Raw genomic sequence first — 18,194 nt, forward strand, 5'->3', positions numbered from 1 at the left:
GCTACGGAAGATAAGTTCTCCGGTGACTGTATCCGGTATAGGTTACGCAGGGTTCTCTACAGCTGGGTTTTCTGCGCAAGTCAGCTTGCAATCCCAAAGCTTTGACTACTCGGCACAATTATCTGCGATCATAGTCTCCAACATCACTGACTTTCAGCCACATTTGGACATTTAAGTCCAAAGACATTTAAGTCAGCTGTTGGAAAATTTCCGCCAATGTAAACCTAGCGGATCTTCATTTTCACCATCCTTACCCAGTTGATTTGCTAATTGAAGCTGGATTATTTTACGAGCTGCTTTGTGTGGGGCAAATTCATCTGCCTCCTGGTTTGCTTTTAATCCAAAAAACTCGGCTCGGTTGGATTGTTTGGGGAGGCGGACGCCCTGACGATGGTAAGGTCCTCATGACAGCTGAGCATTCAGAGTTGCTAGTCCGTATTATTCAGTTTTACCCAGCGGCTTTATCTTTTTTTATCTTTGTCTCTATTCACGTCTCCCGCTCTCGTGCATTCGATCGCCCACCTGCATCTGCCGTCAGGCGCTATCGTTGGCTGGCTCTCTCGCGGTATCTCTATTATTCTAATTCGGTCGTCAACCAACATACATATGTCATTTGTGCCGAGCAAGATAAAAAGCTTTTTCCCCAATCGCTGACCTAAACGGATTGTCTGCCCCAAAAATGTAAACTTTTATAAGCCCTTTTTATACCAGTAGCCCGTTTCCATGCCAACCGAAAAAAGCATCAGAGTAACCTTAGGATTTATGTTACTAATATTTTGTCTGTCTTAGAAGGCCGTTCCTTTTAGAAAGTCTGTAAACCACTTTGAAAATATTTTCAGAGCTCAGTCTGCCTCTGGCCGGCAACGTGTGAACATATATTTTTATTTCACGCAAAAAAACATTTTTATTTTCTTATTCAATTTTTTATATTATTTATTTTACTCTATTTAATTCATCAAGATAAGCAATCACATCCAGATATTCCGTTCAGTTCTTCCGAAATATTTTGTATTTTTATTGGCTCTGAATTGGGTAATCTAATGGGCTCCGAGGTTTCCTTGCTCTTGTCATAATCTGAGCAGTTTCGACTCTCACATCCTTCTTTCCTCATTTTCTTTTTTATTTATTTTTTGTATTAAGGCTTAGTTTTACGAACTAATCGTTAATCCACTCTAGGATTCAAAATCGCTTAGCACACAAAAAAAAAGGCGGGGAATATATTTTGGGTATTTCTAAAATAAATCCTATTATTTTCTTAAATTTATTTCCTTCACTTATTTTAATGTTCAATCGCTGAACATCCAATTATTCCCCTTGAGATCTTCAGAGATATTTTAATTTTACAATAACTACGTGCCATGTCTTTCGGTTTTCAGCAGATACGATTCTGTCATCACATTTTGATTATCTGATATATATATTTAATATATTATATTATCTAGCAATCGCCCTAGGAGTAAGATATCTGGCCGATCTGCCTCGTTTTCTTTTTTTTATTTTTCCAAAGCAATCAAAACATTTGTTATTTTATTTAGTTTTCTTATTATACCCTTGCAGAGGGTATTATAATTTTGGTCAAAAGTGTGCAACGCAGTGAAGGAGACATCTCCGACCCTATAAATTATATATATTCTTGATCATGATCACCTCCTGAGTCGATATGAGCATGTCCGTCTGTCCGTCTGTCTGTTTCTACGCAAACTAGTCTCTCAGTTTTTGAGCTATCGAGTTGAAACTTTGCACACATCCTTCTTTCCTTTGCAGGCAGTATATAAGTCGGAACGGCCGGGATCGGTCGACTATATCCTATAGCTGCCATATAACTGATTGATGGGAAATGCCATAACTTTGGTGTTTTTAAGTTAGAGGGTTGGGACTTTCCACACATGTTATATTTGACCAAAATATTTGATGTACAAAATTTCATAAGGATCGGCCGACTATATCCTATAGCTGTCATAGAACGATCGAAATTGGCATAACTTTGGTGTTTTTTAAGTTAGAAAGATGGGATTTGGTACAGATTCTATTTGGGGAAAAACAATCTGATCTGCCAATTTTCATAAGGATCGGCCGACTATATACGATCCGCTATATATCTAATAATATAAGATACGTGGCGCCACCTAGCGGACTGCGACTGAACTGGAAGGGTATATCAACTTCGGCTCCGCCCGAAGTTAGCTTTCCTTTCTTGTTATATTATTTATTTTACTTTAATTAATTCATCAAGATGAGCAATCACATCCAGATATTCCGTTTAGTTCTTCCGAAATATTTTGTATTTTTATTGGCTCTCAATTGGGTAATCTAATGGGCTCCGAGGTTTCCTCGCTCTTGTCATAACCTGAACAGTTACGAGTCTGAAATCCTTCTTACCTCATTTTCTTTTTTATTTATTTTTTGTATTAGGGCTTAGTTTTACGAACTAATCGTTAATCCACTCTAGGATTCAAAATCGCTTAGCACACAAAAAAAAAGGCGGGGAATATATTTTGGGTATTTCTAAAATAAATCCTATTATTTTCTTAAATTTATTTCCTTCACTTATTTTAATGTTCAATCGCTGAACATCCAATTATTCCCCTTGAGATCTTCAGAGATATTTTTATTTTACAATAACTACGTGTCATGTCTTTCGGTTTTCAGCAGATACGATTCTGTCATTACATTTTGATTATCTGATATATATATTTTCTAGCAATCGCCCTAGGAGTAAGATACCTGGCCGATCTGCCTTGTTTTCTTCTTTTTTATTTTTCCAAAGCAATCAAAACATTTGTTATTTTATTTAGTTTGTTTATTTTTTTGTTTATTTTTATTTTTTCTTCAAGTTGGTCCTTAACTGATCGCCAAAAGAATGAAGGTTGGGACCCACCTTATTTTAAAATACTACTTTAAAAACTTTAAATAGCTGATGACTGTAAAGTTATCACTTCAACACTTTATGGGCCCCCTTTTAACGACTCATCACGTGATCAACTCCCACTTCAACTTTAACCCAATAAGACAGAGCGTAGACAAAATAAAAAGCCCATAAAGGAGTAACGAGTGGTAAGATTGTTTTTTATTATGTATTTTTTTTTTTTAATAGTTCAATATGTTAAATCCAATCTTTTTTTTATTCATTTCAAATGAGACCTTCTCCAAATACCCCTCATATAACGTCACTTACTAAATAAAAATTAAAATATATATTCATAACAGGTTAAAACCATAATGGGGAAACAGGGGGAGAAACGCATGAGCTCATGTGCCGTAACTGTGTACACCGATGGTAGTGCGACTATACTCTCCACGTGAGGGCGGCTGGTAACAGGTCCCGGTTAGGTCATGTCTCTGCCGAGGATGCTGGCTAATTGTAGTCGGGCGGGGAGAAGAAAACTCCCTTCCTCAAATCACCCCAATCCAAGGTGGAACAGCATATGCCGAGGGATGCATGTCCGGGGGATGCACGGACGTTAATATGCGGACTCTGGGGGACCGGCCGACCCCTCAGTTTTAGCCAGGCTTATCATGACAAGCGGGCTATGTCATGATGGACGAACCCCTTCCCGCCTACTCGTGGGTCCAAAAATGAACAATAACACTATAACAAAAAAAACAAACAGTGGAGAACGGAACTCCCTAAGAAAGTCCGGAAATGGGATCTCGGATCCGTCAATCTCCAAGGCAGATAGAGGCCAAAGAGATGCTGGGATGGCGAAGCTCCCCACTGAGGGACAACATCCGGAGGCGAGCGGCGCCGGTGTAGGGGGAGATGCCAAGGCACCGACCCCCAAAACGGGGCCCACTATGGGACCACCGAACGGTGTGGGGGGTAAGATCCCTGAATCGAGCTCCTTTCGTACCGGCGGCAACCCTAAGGAAGGCCCCGGTCCGACGGCTGCTGGCCCCCTGCAGCGGAAGGGCTCCTATAAAGATAGGAGGAGAGCGGCCTTCATCCTAATGAGGGCAGACCCATCGACGGAGTCCAATCCCGATCAGGCTGAAATTATAAAGTGGGCGAGGGAAATCCTGCCTGACTTTCAGCCAGCAAGAGCGGGAGCCAGATTGCCAAGGACTCTGCCAAGGAGAGTGCACAGAGTCCGAAAAGGCAGAGGTCGACCGACGGTGGAGCGCCCCTAGCTAAGAAGAAGGAGGTGCAGACACAGAGTAGCAGATCCTTCGCCGAAGTTACCAAGGGCAGGACCATCATTGGGGTCATTGATAATGGCTCCAAAGATGGCCTGATCCCCAAGGAGCTTTGACGTAAGGTAGTGAATGAGCTGCATGGGTGCTTCATGGAGGAGATGCTCAAGAGCGGAGGACCCCCACCGGACTGCGAAGATGCAGGGTGGTACCAGGGTAGCATCAAGGTGATAGCGTGCCAAGATGCGAGGTCTGTAAGCCTCTACAAGCGAATGATAGCGTCGCTTGGGGAGGTTTACCCAGGAGCCAGATTGGAGGCGGTGGACTGGGACAAGATCCCCAGCAATCCGAGGGCCCGCGTATGGCTGACAGAGAAGCCGGCGGACCCTGACACCATTCTGGCCATGCTTAAAATCTGCAATCCCACGCTCCCTACGGCGGACTGGAGGGTCGCCAAGGTGGAGGAAGCAGTGGGACTGAGAAGGCAGGTTGTCCTCACTCTTAATGAGGAGACTGCGAAGATCCTGGAGGGTGCCGGTAGCCGTATCAAATACGGGTTCGAGCACGTTGCGGTGAGGATCTACAAGTCGGATGCGAAGAGTAAACATGGAGGCATCGACTTGGAGATGGACGCACAGGAGCTAGACTCGGGGGAACCGACCGAAGAGGTCCGCCCAGAAGGAATGTCGGATGTGGAGGAGGACATTCTGGAAGGGTACACCTCAGAGGAGAGTGACCTGGCGAGGGCTCTTGGTGGCGTCGGCATGGAGGAGGACTCTTTGCTGGGCTCCGACACCGAGGCGGAGGTTACTGTGGTGGAGAATCTAAAGGATGTCCCTGACATTCCTGCAGATAAACCTCCATCACAGTAAGGTGGCTTCCGCCGCCCTCCTGCTCCATCTTGCAGAGGATGGAGCTGACGTGGCCCTCATCCAAGAACCCTGGATCCACGGAGGCAGGATTCTCGGTCTGGGGGCGTCGGACTTCAGGCTGTACACAGCCGATGTAACAGGTAAAAAGCGAGCATGCATACTCGCAAAGAAAAGCCTTAATACCTTCTTGCTACCAAATTTCAGCAATGAAGATCACGTAGCCGCATCGATAGAGGGCCCAGACGGCCATCTAAGAATATGCTCGGCATATATGGGTCACGACCACCTAGGACCTCCACCCCATTCGCTACTCAGGCGGCTTATGGAAGACAGCGAAAGGAAGAACATCGACCTAATAATAGGATGCGATGCCAACGCTCATCACAGTCAGTGGGGAAGCACTGACACAAACGAGAGGGGTGAGTCAATCTTCGATTTTATCCTCAGCTCTAAGCTTTTAGTGGGTAACAGAGGTTCAGAACCCACTTTCGTAGTCAAGAACAGAAGGGAGGTTCTTGATGTCACATTATTCTCGCACTCCCTGGCTGATGCAATCACCAGCTGGAGAGTCCTTGACAAACACTCATTTTCAGACCATCGCTATATTGAGATAGTAGTAAATTTTGAAAACTTTACCAAGCAAGCAGTACGAAATCCTAGAAAGGCAAACTGGGAGCTCTATAAAAATATACTAGATAGATCCTTAGGCGAACCGCCTTCGGAGACCATCGAGACCTATGAGGGGCTTAACGCCATGGTAGACAAGCTTACTGCGACTAGTGCAAAAGCTTACCACAAGGCCTGCCCCAAAAAAAGGATAGGTAGCAACAGATCAAAGAAGCCTCCGTGGTGGACCTCGTCTTTAGCCCCGTACAAAAAAAATGCACGTAGGGCCTTCAACCACGCGCACCGTACCAATACAGACGAGGCGTGGGAAACCTATAAAGCTGAACTTAGGCAATATAACAAAGAATTGCGCAAGGCAAAGAGGGTTGCCTGGGCCAATTTCTGCACCAACATTCAGGAGACATCAGAGGCCGCCCGCCTAAGAAAGATTCTCTCTACTACAGCCCCCATCGCAGGTTACATTAAGAACACGGAGGGGTGCTGGACAACCTCAAGCCTGGAAACCCTGGAGACCCTTATCAACGCACACTTCCCGGGTTGCTCTTCGGAAGGAACAACCCAGGTGATGCGTAGCCAGGGTCATCAGGGCTCGCTCAACTACCTACTTAGTGACAGAAACCTGAAATGGGCAATGGACAGTTTTAAACCCTTCAAATCTCCGGGACCGGACGGTATTCTACCAGCTCAGTTATCCAGAGCCGGTATTAACCTAAGGAAATGGATTAAGAAAATCTTCAGCACAGTCTTCACTACAGGTATGATACCAAAGGCATGGCTGTGCACGAAGGTTGTATTCATACCCAAGGCGGGGAAACCATCCCACTGCACCCCCAAGGACTTCAGACCTATAAGTCTGTCTTCCTTTCTCCTTAAGACTATGGAAAGACTCTTAAGTCTCCATTTACAACTTAACATTAACCCAAACGACATCTCATGCTCTCAGCATGCCTACAAAAGGGGCCGATCAACAGAAACAGCCCTGCACGATATCACTATGATCGCCGAACGAGCGATTAATTTCAAGGAATACGCACTTGTGGCTTTTCTAGACATAGAAGGGGCCTTCAATAACATCCTACCGTGCTCAATAATCGACGCACTGACGGGACTTGGAATAGACAATCGATCAACTCACCTAATACGGCAGATCCTGGTTAACAGGAGTGTCGAGGCTACACTTGGAGGTTCGACTATTCGAAGATACGTCAAGAGGGGCACCCCACAAGGAGGTGTACTCTTACCACTACTCTGGAACGTGGCGGTTAACAGCCTAGTACGATCCTTAGAGGGTGGCGGATGTAAGATCATTGCGTACGCGGACGATGTTGCTGTTGCCTTCGTGGGGAAATTCCCACAGACGCTATGCGACCTAATGACAGGGAAGCTCGAAGTTCTGTCGGCCTGGGCGCAGAAGAACGGGCTGGGAGTCAACCCATCCAAGACAGAGCTCGTGCTGTTCACCAGGAAGTACAAAATACCTAACTTAAGACTTCCGAAGCTCCTAGGAGAAACACTAGCTCTTAGTAATAGTGCGAAGTACCTAGGTATCACACTAGACAGGAAACTGGACTGGAAGCTGAACACCGCTGAAAGGACTAAGAAAGCGGCAATAGCACTCTATACCTGCCGCAAGGCGGTAGGCCTGAAATGGGGAATGTCCCCGAAGATGGTCAGATGGTTATACACAGCGATCATCAGACCAATTCTATTCTATGGTGTTGTCGTCTGGTGGCCCGCCCTAGACAACTCCTCATGCAGGGAAAAGTTCAGGAAGATGCAGCGCATGGCGGAAGTCTGTATGACAGGCAGTCCTCGCACTACGCCTAGTGATGCCCTAGACACTATACTTGACCTACTACCAGTTGAACTGATGGGGGTGAAGACAGCTACTCTGGCAGCAATAAGACTGCGGGAGGCAAACCTATGGAGCAAAAATAGTATCGGTCATACCAGACTGGACCTACAATATTTCATGCCTGAGGGGGGTACGGATTACTGTGTGCCCGTCGACCAACCCACCACTAACTACAAAGTCTTAATCCCCTCGAGGGAGGAATGGGAAGCCCGGATACCGGGACCGGAGGGCTCCATTCATATCTATACAGATGGATCAAAACTTAACGGCCAGGTGGGAGGCGGTTATTTTTGCGAGCATCTGAGCCTAAATGAGTCCTTCACACTCCCTGACCACTGCAGTGTGTTCCAGGCTGAAGTAGTAGCCATTAAGGAAGCACTTGAATCCCCAGCTCTAAGGGGCAATCGGGGCACAATATGTATCTTCTCAGATAGTCAAGCAGCGCTCAAGGCACTTGACGGATTCTCATCCAACTCCAGGACAGGCAATGACTGTCGCAGATCTCTCAACGAGATGGCTGAACAGCTTGACATCTACCTCATCTGGGTCCCCGGTCACAGGGACCACGAGGGAAACTGTGCTGCAGATGAACTAGCTAGGGCAGGGACTACCAACCCTCTCCTACCGGAGAAAGAACTTGTAGGCATACCCTTGGCTACTTGCAGGCTAAAGTGCAGGGAGTTTTTCGACCTGGCAGCCAATAGGAAATGGAATAATCTCCAGACCTGTAAAACATCACGTTTGATCTGGCCGACACGCTCTCAGAAAAGATCGGCGAGACTCATTGCTCTGACTAGACCGGAATGCAGCCTAGCGATTGGGGCAATCACTGGGCACTGGCTGATAGGCGAACACGCGGCCAGGCTTGCAGTCCCCCACAAGGATTTCTGCAGGAGCTGCAGGGATGAAGAGGAGGTAGAATCGGTAACGCACCTCTTATGCTACTGCCCGACACTCGGACGCAGCAGACTCAAACAGTTCGGGTCCGAAGAACTATCGGACCTTAACGATCTCTCAGAGATCTCTCCACGCGGACTGGTTGCCTTCATAAAAAAAGCAGGCTGGGACCATGGGCCGCCATAGGAAGTCTAGGCATATATACGCACCCTGGTTGACAGGAAGGGGGGGGTAGCATCTCGATGAAACCCTTGCTCCAGCGGCAGCACAAGGAGCCCTTGCGGCTCAAGTGGAAGTGAGGGGGTATTCTATGACCCCCTTGCATCACCGCCCTAACCTAACCTAACCTACCCGCAGGGTCTGTGGGAAAAAAACAAATCCTGAACGCACTTCCAGGCAGCCGAGCTAGCTTGGAGCTAGATTTATCCAAATGTACGAATAGTTTCATTTAATTTCACTGCTTTATTGCCGAAATATGCCCTGGGACGCAAAAAACTTTTCGTGTGAAATTCTAATTAAATTCTCGAGGCGAATTGTGGCGTTCGCTTTTCGCCAAATCTGAATTCACTTTCAACTATTGGCAGCAGGCCAGGATTTTTCATGCCGAACAACTGTTGAACTGTTGGCAACACGCATACGAGTCGAAATACAAAGCCAGGCCGAATCGGCAAAGAAAGCGAAACGGCTGACGGGTAAGGCTTCTTTGAAGAGAGGGTCACCAGGTACCCTGAACCCACCACCTGAACCAAGTGACACCTTAGTCTGGCCCGTTGCAAGATGGTGTTTTGGGATGGGAAGTGGGTAGGTGCTACTTTTTAGAGGCGGCAACCCAAGCGCATACGGTGCGGTTACTCGCTAGATGTCCGAGGCTTTTTATTTGAGAGGAGGAACCCTGAGGAGGGTCCTGCTATGGGATCTTCGGCTTATTACAAGACAAAACCCTTGCCTTCATAGTTATTGCCAATGCAACAACTAAAAGGTAGGCCCAGGCTCAGAGATGTTGTAGACTTGGGTTAACTACCAGACTTTTTCGGAGCTTTTAAATTTATTTTTGACTTTTGTGCTCTTGAACTATCAACAAGTTGAATTACACAATTTTATTTATCGACAGAATTACATTCGACAGATAAAGGTAAGCTATACGAATTTAATACACGAACAATCGTGGGCTGCAATCCTCACACAAGTAAGGTGGAAAAGCTGCAGAGGTTGCTATTTTGTCTAAGCGACTCAGCCTTAGAAGCAGTTCGTTCCTTGGAAATGTCCGAAGGGAATTATGCCATTCATCTGTAACGAACTGTTTTTGCTAATGTCTTGTTGGCATCAAATGCCGCGACTAGCTCACAGAGCTTGGGGGTACGTTCCACCGAATTTATAGATTCGACGTGATTGCCCGAGCCCGAGGAATAACACGGTATGCTTCGTTTAAAACAAATCCTCTTTATTATGCTAAGCTTACAAAAAGGGTGAATCTCACCGGCCGCTTGGCTCAACCGACCGACCGCTCGTCCTCCCGTCGATCCCCGATTCTCGCTCCGGGTTGGTGCCAATACACACGCCCTCCCAAAGCTTGCGCCAGGCAGGTCGTGTGGTCTTGGTGCCTGGCGCCGAAACGGCTCACGGTTCTTTTCGTTTGGACTCACGGGCTCTGGGTTGCGGGGCCTGTGTTGTTGCTGTTGTCTTCTTCTGCCGCTGCTCGCTCGTCGTCGCTGCTGCTCCCTCGTCGTTGCGGCTGCTCCCTCGTCGTCGCTGCTTCTGTTGCTGTTCTTCCGTTGCGGGTGCCGTGGACCTTTGGTATCTTTGGCTCATCGTGGATGCCCTTTCGCTGTGGCCGGCACCTAATCCGTTTTAACAGACCAATCGGGTATACGCCCGGCAGGTGCATACGCCCCAGCGCTTGGATCAGGATTCTAATGACTCTCCCGGGCTGTCCCTGCTTGGTTTTACTTTTGGGCTTGAGTTCCCGAGCTGGCTATCCCTCGCGTTACAGGATCCGCGTTACAGGGCCTCTGATCCGTATTGATATTGTGCATGTCAATCCTCCAGATATCCCCGGACTCCCCCTATCCCCCCTTTGGGCATTACCAAAATGCATTTGTGTGTTTTCTGCATTGTTCTAAACAAATCGCGGCCGCTTCATTCCCCGCCTTCCCCGCTCTCTCCTATCACCTTCGAGTGCGACCGTTACGTTCCACGGTGTTTCCTCCTCCTCCTTCTTGCGCGACGCCGTGCAGGTTCCTCTTGCCCCCGCATGCCGTCCGTGCTCGACGCATTTCTCCCTTTCCGTTTTTCCTAAACACAGCAGCGCTGGCCCATCCGACGCTGCAGTGCTGACTTGCTTGTACCCCCCCATTTTCATATTTTCATTTTTCTAATGTAGTATGCATGGGTCATTATAGGAAGCATCCACTGTAGCAATACAATATTGTGCTACAGAGTTGTTATATAAACATAATGCCCCGGCCAAATAGTCAGTTATATACTTATGCCTTAAAGCCTCACTCCTGGGAAGTGCATTGGTCAGCAAATTTCCATGAGTTGACAACGCATACAAATGAGCAATGCATACTTACACCCTTACGCTCGGGCCGCTACGAGCCTTATATACGAGTATAGAAATATATATGTATATGAATATAGCCGCGACTGATCGCTGCCGAGCTTTTGTAGGCAGCGCAGCCGCGAGCAAGAGAATATCAAATCACTCTGGATTTGACTTTCAAAGAATAAAGTTTACATGGCAAAAACCCAAAAACACAATAAAGATTATATGTTGAATTAAAGTTACAAAAGATTATATGTTGAACTAAAGTTACATGGCGACCGTGAAGGTTCAAAGAACCTGAGGATAATAAACCAACAACAACAACAAGTAGCAAGCAAATAATCAACATCCTAATGCAGCCACCAACACCACTCGGTAATACCAGCAACAGCAGCAATCACAATAGAAGTCAAGAAATCCTGTCCCTGCGCAAGATGACCGATACGATGAAGTTCTAACCAACGGAGAACAAAAATAACTGACCACTACCAAGATACTACGAAGAGTGCCCGAACGACTGTCCCGGACCGCTGGAAACCCCAGTATGCAAGTTCACTTGCATAAAGCAGCATAGGAGAGGAAAGCCCGGCACCGCCCACGCTTAGGACAAAGGACATCAGCCGCAGACTCCTGGAAAATATTGTGACCTGTGCAGCCAGCACCGGCCCCTTTTAACGCTTCAAGCTAGACCCGGAAAGGTGAACCGGCAGCGCTACAAGGAGCGCACAACAAAAAAGAAATATTTTTTTTTAATGCACTGCGTTGCATTATTAATGTACTGCGTTACATTATAAGTACTATAAGTGTAATAGTGCGTTACACTATTATATACTATATATAACTATAAGTTATAAACGACTTTATGTAAAATTGAGCGGAACCTTTTCTGCCCAATTAGAAGTGTAGCCCGTAAAGCTATATAAAATAATAGGTAGAAAAACCTGTAAAATTAGATGCAAAGTAATGCAATAAGTAAATATTCTAAAGAAACAGGCAGCTATAATTATATTCCAAATACAATTATTTCAAAAATGGCAATAGTTGACGTTAAGTCGGTGGACTCCACTGCCAATGTTATTAATAAAGTAGAGCCAAACAATATTAACTTAGAATTAATACACACATTATTAATAATAATTGTTGTCATAATGTGTGCAAATTGTTTTTATAAATTATATAAGTTACATAATAAATGTTTGAAAAAAAAAATATGTGAGCCAAGCAAACAACTTGGACAAAATCTAAAAAAAAAAAAAAAGAAAAAAAAACAAAGCACTCAAACAAAAATATTAATGATGCAAAATAAATAAAAAAAAAAATATTCTTCATTTAAAATAAAGATGACCTCCATAGAAGCCATTAGAAAGGTTTACGAAAGGGATGCTAAGGACATGTTAAAGAACATGTTCAACAAATAGTCCCAACGACTTGTTATAAATTCGATTATATTCAATCAACAAAAACTTAAGCCTAGCTTATCTAGTGCGGCGAAGCGGGGCGAATTCATGAGGGAGCGCAAGTGAGAGCTTCACTTGCGCTCCCGCTCCGCCCTAAACTAACTTATACTAGACTTCATACAATTCCACTTAATTATCTACATCTAATTATATACCGGCCCCGTTGAAGGCCTTCCTTAGGCTTCAACTATTGGCAACCTTGCCAGCTTGTGGACTGCTCTCCGAAATACTGCTCCTCTACTCGTCCTGACGTGGGGGACCCTGACCCTTCCGTCCACGCCGGCGTGAGTCTCGACGACCCTGGCGGTGATCCACTGCTGGGGCGGCTGGTTGTCCTCGGCGACCAGAACCAGATCGCCCTTCCTGGCGTCCTCCTGCTCCCGCTGCCACTTCGACCGCGCCTGTAGGCCCAAGACGTACTCCCGGGACCAGCGCTGCCAAAACATTTGCTTGATTGACGAGACAAGCCGCCATCGCCGCAAGCACGTTAGACCCTGCTGGTCCGGGGTCCGCGGTGCTGGTGGGGCGATGAGCGGCCCTGTCAACAGGTGCCCGGGAGTCAACGCCTCGCCGTCGCTTGGGTCCGCTCCGCTCTCGATCTGGTGCAGCAGTGCCGCGAAGTGGCGACTCGCTCCGACGAAGTTCGTCGCGTTGTCGCAGTACACGATCTGCGGACATCCTCGGCGCCCAACGAACCTTTGAAAAGCCAATATAAAGGAATCAGTTGACAAATCGGAAACTACTTCTAAATGTACTGCTTTAGACGAAAAACAAACAAACAGGGCAATGTAGGACTTGTATGGTGGCCTACCACGAATTTTCAATGGGCGGAGAGCACGAACTCGATCTAAGGGTAAATCTCCCATGATTTGAGTCATCAGATGAGGCTTGCATTTAAAACAGCGTATGCATGACCGCACTATCTGACTGCAGACTTCCTGCGCGTTTACTATCCAAACGCGCTAGTGCTCGTGGACCCACATGAAAATTCGACTCGTGCAAGTATCGGACGTAGCTCTGAACAAATTGAGAGCGCTTCGTCAACAATACTGGAAACTTGGCATCGTACGAAATAGGAGCATTAGCTAGTCGCCCCCCGACCCGCAACAACGAAAAGGTAAGCCCAGCCTGAGAGGTTTCATGGACAAACGGACTTAGCTTCTGTAGGCTTGGGCTAACAATTTTTTCTAACATTTTTAATTTCCTCTTGATACTCGTGCTCTTGGACTATCTGGACAATTTTATTAAACGCGTCTCGATATTCGACAGGGGACGGTACATTATCAGAAGGAACTACTAATTTTTAACACTTCTTTATAAAGCGGACCATGTAAACGAACACTCGCAGCAGTTTTAAGTGAGAGGAAAATCCTTCTATCACTTCCAACAAATATGAGGTAGAGACCATTGCAGTCAGTCCGACCGCACTCTTCTTTGCTTCCATCTGCAAAATCTCTGGTGACGGATCAAACCGAGGGCTCGTTGGCCACTTATCTTCCGGCTCCGTTAAAAACGATGGACCTGTGAACCAAATTGATTCTATCGTTTCCATTACATCTCCACCTCTTGACACAATATCTGCCGGGTTCTGTTTAGTTGGTACATGCCGCCACGTGCTATCCTCTGACCACTCTTGAATCTCAGCAACTCTATTTGATACAAACGTTGACATCGACGATGGATGGGAACGAATCCAATGAAGACAAACTTCCGAATCTGACCAATATACACTTCGTTCGATCGGTGCTTTGATAAGAGGTTTTATTTTGCAACAGAGGTCCGCGAGAAGGTGAGCGGCACATAACTCAAGACGGGGGAGCGTCTTTGTCTTGAGCGGCGCTACTTTCGACTTTGCTGTCAACAATGAGACTTTACTACCTTCTGCAGATTTGCAACGGATATAGACGCAGGCTCCATAGGCTCTCATCGATGCGTCAGAAAAGGCATGAATTTCAATTGGTGACATTGGCTCACTCATCACAAATCTCGGTATTGAGATCTCTTCTAAATGTGACAAGGCAAGCTGAATCTTGTTCCATGCGGTTTCCCAGTGCAGTGGAATGGACTCATCCCAATCTAAGCCAAAGTTCCTGTAACAGGATCTTTCCTTTAATAAGGATCGGGCTTAATAAGCCAAGGGGGTCGAAAAGCTTTGACGTCACCGAAAGAATATTCCGCTTAGACGCCCTTTGACCCATGACTGACATATCAATTTCGAATTTAAATACATCATCTTTAGGAACCCAAACGATTCCTAATGTTTTTGTCAGCTCTGAGTCCGAAAGTGTTATTGGCTTAACCGTGTTCTCGGATGCAGTAACTTCAGGCGAGTTTGAAAACCACTTGCTCAATTCAAACCCAGCGTTTTGAAGAACCTGAGTTACTTCAGACTTAATTGTCTTTAGCTCCTCCACGCAACCAGCACCCGTTAACATGTCGTCGACGTAAAAGTCAGACCCAATAACTTTAGCAGCTCGAGGGAATGTATTTTTCGCGGATTCACTCAACCTCTTCAAACACCTTATGGCCAGGAATGGGGCTGGTGCAGTGCCATATGTAACGGTGTTGAGCTTGCACAATTTCAAGGACTCAGACGGGTCTTTTCTCCACACTATAAACTGGTATCGTCGATCTGCTTTATTTACCATCACTTGACGATACATCTTTTTTATGTCGGCTACCAGAGCGAATTTGTTTAGCCGAAATCTAAGAAGAGTTGAGTAAAGCTCTTCTTGAATTGTTGGACCCACCATCAACAACTCATTTAAACACTTTTGTGTGGATGTCTTGCAGGACGCATCGAAAACGACTCGAAGTTTGGTCGTTGTACTTTGCGGCCGCACGAAACACTGGTGGGGTATGACGTAGTGTGGAGAAGCAAGAACGTCATTGCTTGCAGGGGACATATGGCTTAGGGATTCGTATTCTTCCATAAATTCCAAATACATTTTCTTTAAGTTCGGATCTCGAGATAATCTTCTCTCGAGCGACTGGAATCGGCGTCTGGCTATCTCGAATGAATTGCCCAAAACGCTTGGATCCGACTTAAATGGAAGTTTCACTTCAAATCGACCTGAAGGCAGTATTCTTGTAGTTTTCCGATAATGTTCCTCACATAGCTCTTGTTCTGGCGACACATCTTTTTAGAAGATGGAACTTCTTCCAACGACCAGAATTTTTTCAAGTTTTTGTCTATTGACTCTAATATTTCCTCTTGGCAATTCAGACTAGAGACCGGCTGTGGAGGAGTTGAGGAATTTGCCAGATATTTTCCCGATAATATCCACCCAAGGAGAGTTTTTTGAAGGATGGGATGGTTCGGACCTTGTTTTATTTGGCCAACGGACAACCATTCGAAAAATGACTTAGCTCCAATTAGCATATCTATCCGCTGAGGTTTGTAAAAATATGGGTCTGCTAACGGCAAGTTCTTTGGTAGGGTCCAATCTTTCACGATCACTGACTGGTCAGGGTGATAGCCTGAAATGGTTTTCAAAACCCAAAAGTCGAACGGAAACTCGCTACCATTGAGTCTCGACTTCACCACGGTGTGTATCTTTTTCTTAACTTGTGAATTAGTTTGACCAATTCCAAGCAAGTTGATGCACGATTCCTCCCTACGGATCTGTAAGCGTTGAGCAAGATCTTCTGTAATAAAATTCATTTGTGACCCTGAGTCAAGTAATGCTCGGGCCAAGATGTGCTCACCATTTTTTGTGTGAACGCTTACGATCGACGTTGCTAACAAAACCCTTTCTACAGACGATTTGAAGTAGAAGGGCCATCATTCGTTAACTCTGGAGGAGGACTTTGTGTGGGTGGTGGTAATGCTAAGCTATTTTCGGTCACTGTAAATCGGTGCAGAAGTTTATGGTGCGATCTTGAACAGATTTGGCATCTGGTCGATTTACAATTCGCTACCGTGTGACCTTTTCGCAGACAATTCAAACATAGGGAGGCTGACTTAACAAACTCAAACCTTTGCATTACAGCAAGGCGAGCGAACGGACTGCAGTGGGCCAAAAAATGGTTTTTCGCGTTACAATAACTGCAAGCTGGTTTGGCGTTGGTAGAAGAACAAGCCAACGAAGTTCTATTGCCGAGTTGCTTGCTTCAGTTGCTTGCCGAACCCAGTTCTTTCTTGTTTTGGCTTGCCAGTCTCTTCAGCGGACAGATTCTGGTATCTACGATTTAGTATTTTTTCGAAATCGGACCACAGCGGCAATTCCTCATAATCCAGTGACTCTTCCCATTTTTGCTTGGTCACTGGATCCACTCTACTCAAAACTAAATGAATAATCATTGAGTTTGCAATTTTAGTATCATCTCCTATGGATAATAGTGATCCATAAATTGATGATACAGTGTCGATGAGACGACAACGCAGACGGCTGGGAAATTTTCGGAAGGCTGAACAGTTGACGTATTTGGTTCGCAAAGATGAGACATTCGTTATCATAAACTCTCTTTAGACTAGCGATAGCTTTGTCGTAATCTGGAATGCCTTGACAGTTCCTAAGGCTTCACCAGAGAGGCAAGAAATTAAATGATTAAATTTCTCGATAACTGGAATGTTCACATCTTTGTCAACTAATGTCTCGAAAAGACTTATGAAATTTTTAAAATCCGAATAATTTCCTCTGAATTTTGGCAATGCCAAACTAGGAAGTCGAGCTCGAGTTGGGGCTGCAGAAATTGCAGTAGCTGAACGGGAGTCTTCAGCTGAATTAAAGGCATTACATAAGGACATGATCCTTGCCTTGGTAGTTATTCCTAACTCTTCCAACTCGGCTCCGAAATCATCCAATTTATCTATTTGCTCGATCTGGTCTTGCAACTCATTTGCTTTAGAAATTGCCTCATCTAAAACCTGAAGCCTGCACTCTAGCTCGGTTTTATTTAGAGGAAGTGATCCATCTTCCAAACGTTTCTCCAACCGGCGAATGCTTTTAACTTTGACATTTAATCTTCTTTTTAAGTCAATAAGAGTTGTGGAATTAAGTTTTTGTTTAGTACTTTCCATTTTAAAAAAATTTGTTTTTTCAATACAAAAACGATGCAAATTTAAGATTTAATAATTTACTTACATTTTTTATTAATTTTAAAATATTAATATTAAAAATTTATTAAATTTTTTATTTATTAAATTTTTCTAAAATTTATTTAAAAATTTATTGAATTTAATTCAACAACAAGAAAATACGAAAACGAAAATAATTCATTAATCTTATTTCAATATAATAAATAATTTATTAAATTTAACCAAATCTAAATTGATAAATTAATTGATAACGAATTATTGATAGTCGAGGCACAGAGTATCCAAAAAAATAGTTGGTCGGCAATGACACCGAAACCAATATGCTCGACCAAATTGTAGGGGAGCGCGTCACTTGGCGGACCGGTAAACTATACGCGCCAAAAAGTGCATATGTACATACATACATACAGCAGCGGATAACGGTGGGAAACGAAAACGAGAATATTATCGCTGCATCTATTTGTATGTATGTAAACCAAATATATATGCACCTTTATTTTATCTGTAATAAATAAAATAATTTTTGGCTGCACATGGAAGATTTGTAAATTCGAGAACGAGGGGTAGGGGGCGACAGTGATTGCAAATAATATAAATATTCTCTTTTTTATTTTATCCACAGGCAGTACATTTAGGTTAGCACATACATTTATAATTACATTTTTAGTATTTATTTGGAAGATTTGTAAATTCGAGAACGAGGGGTAGGGGGCGACAGTGATTGCAAATAATATAAATATTCTCTTTTATATTTTATCCACAGGCAGTA

Source organism: Drosophila ananassae, unplaced genomic scaffold (genome assembly GCF_017639315.1).
Source record: "Drosophila ananassae strain 14024-0371.13 unplaced genomic scaffold, ASM1763931v2 tig00000132, whole genome shotgun sequence".
Lineage (NCBI taxonomy): Eukaryota > Metazoa > Arthropoda > Insecta > Diptera > Drosophilidae > Drosophila > Drosophila ananassae.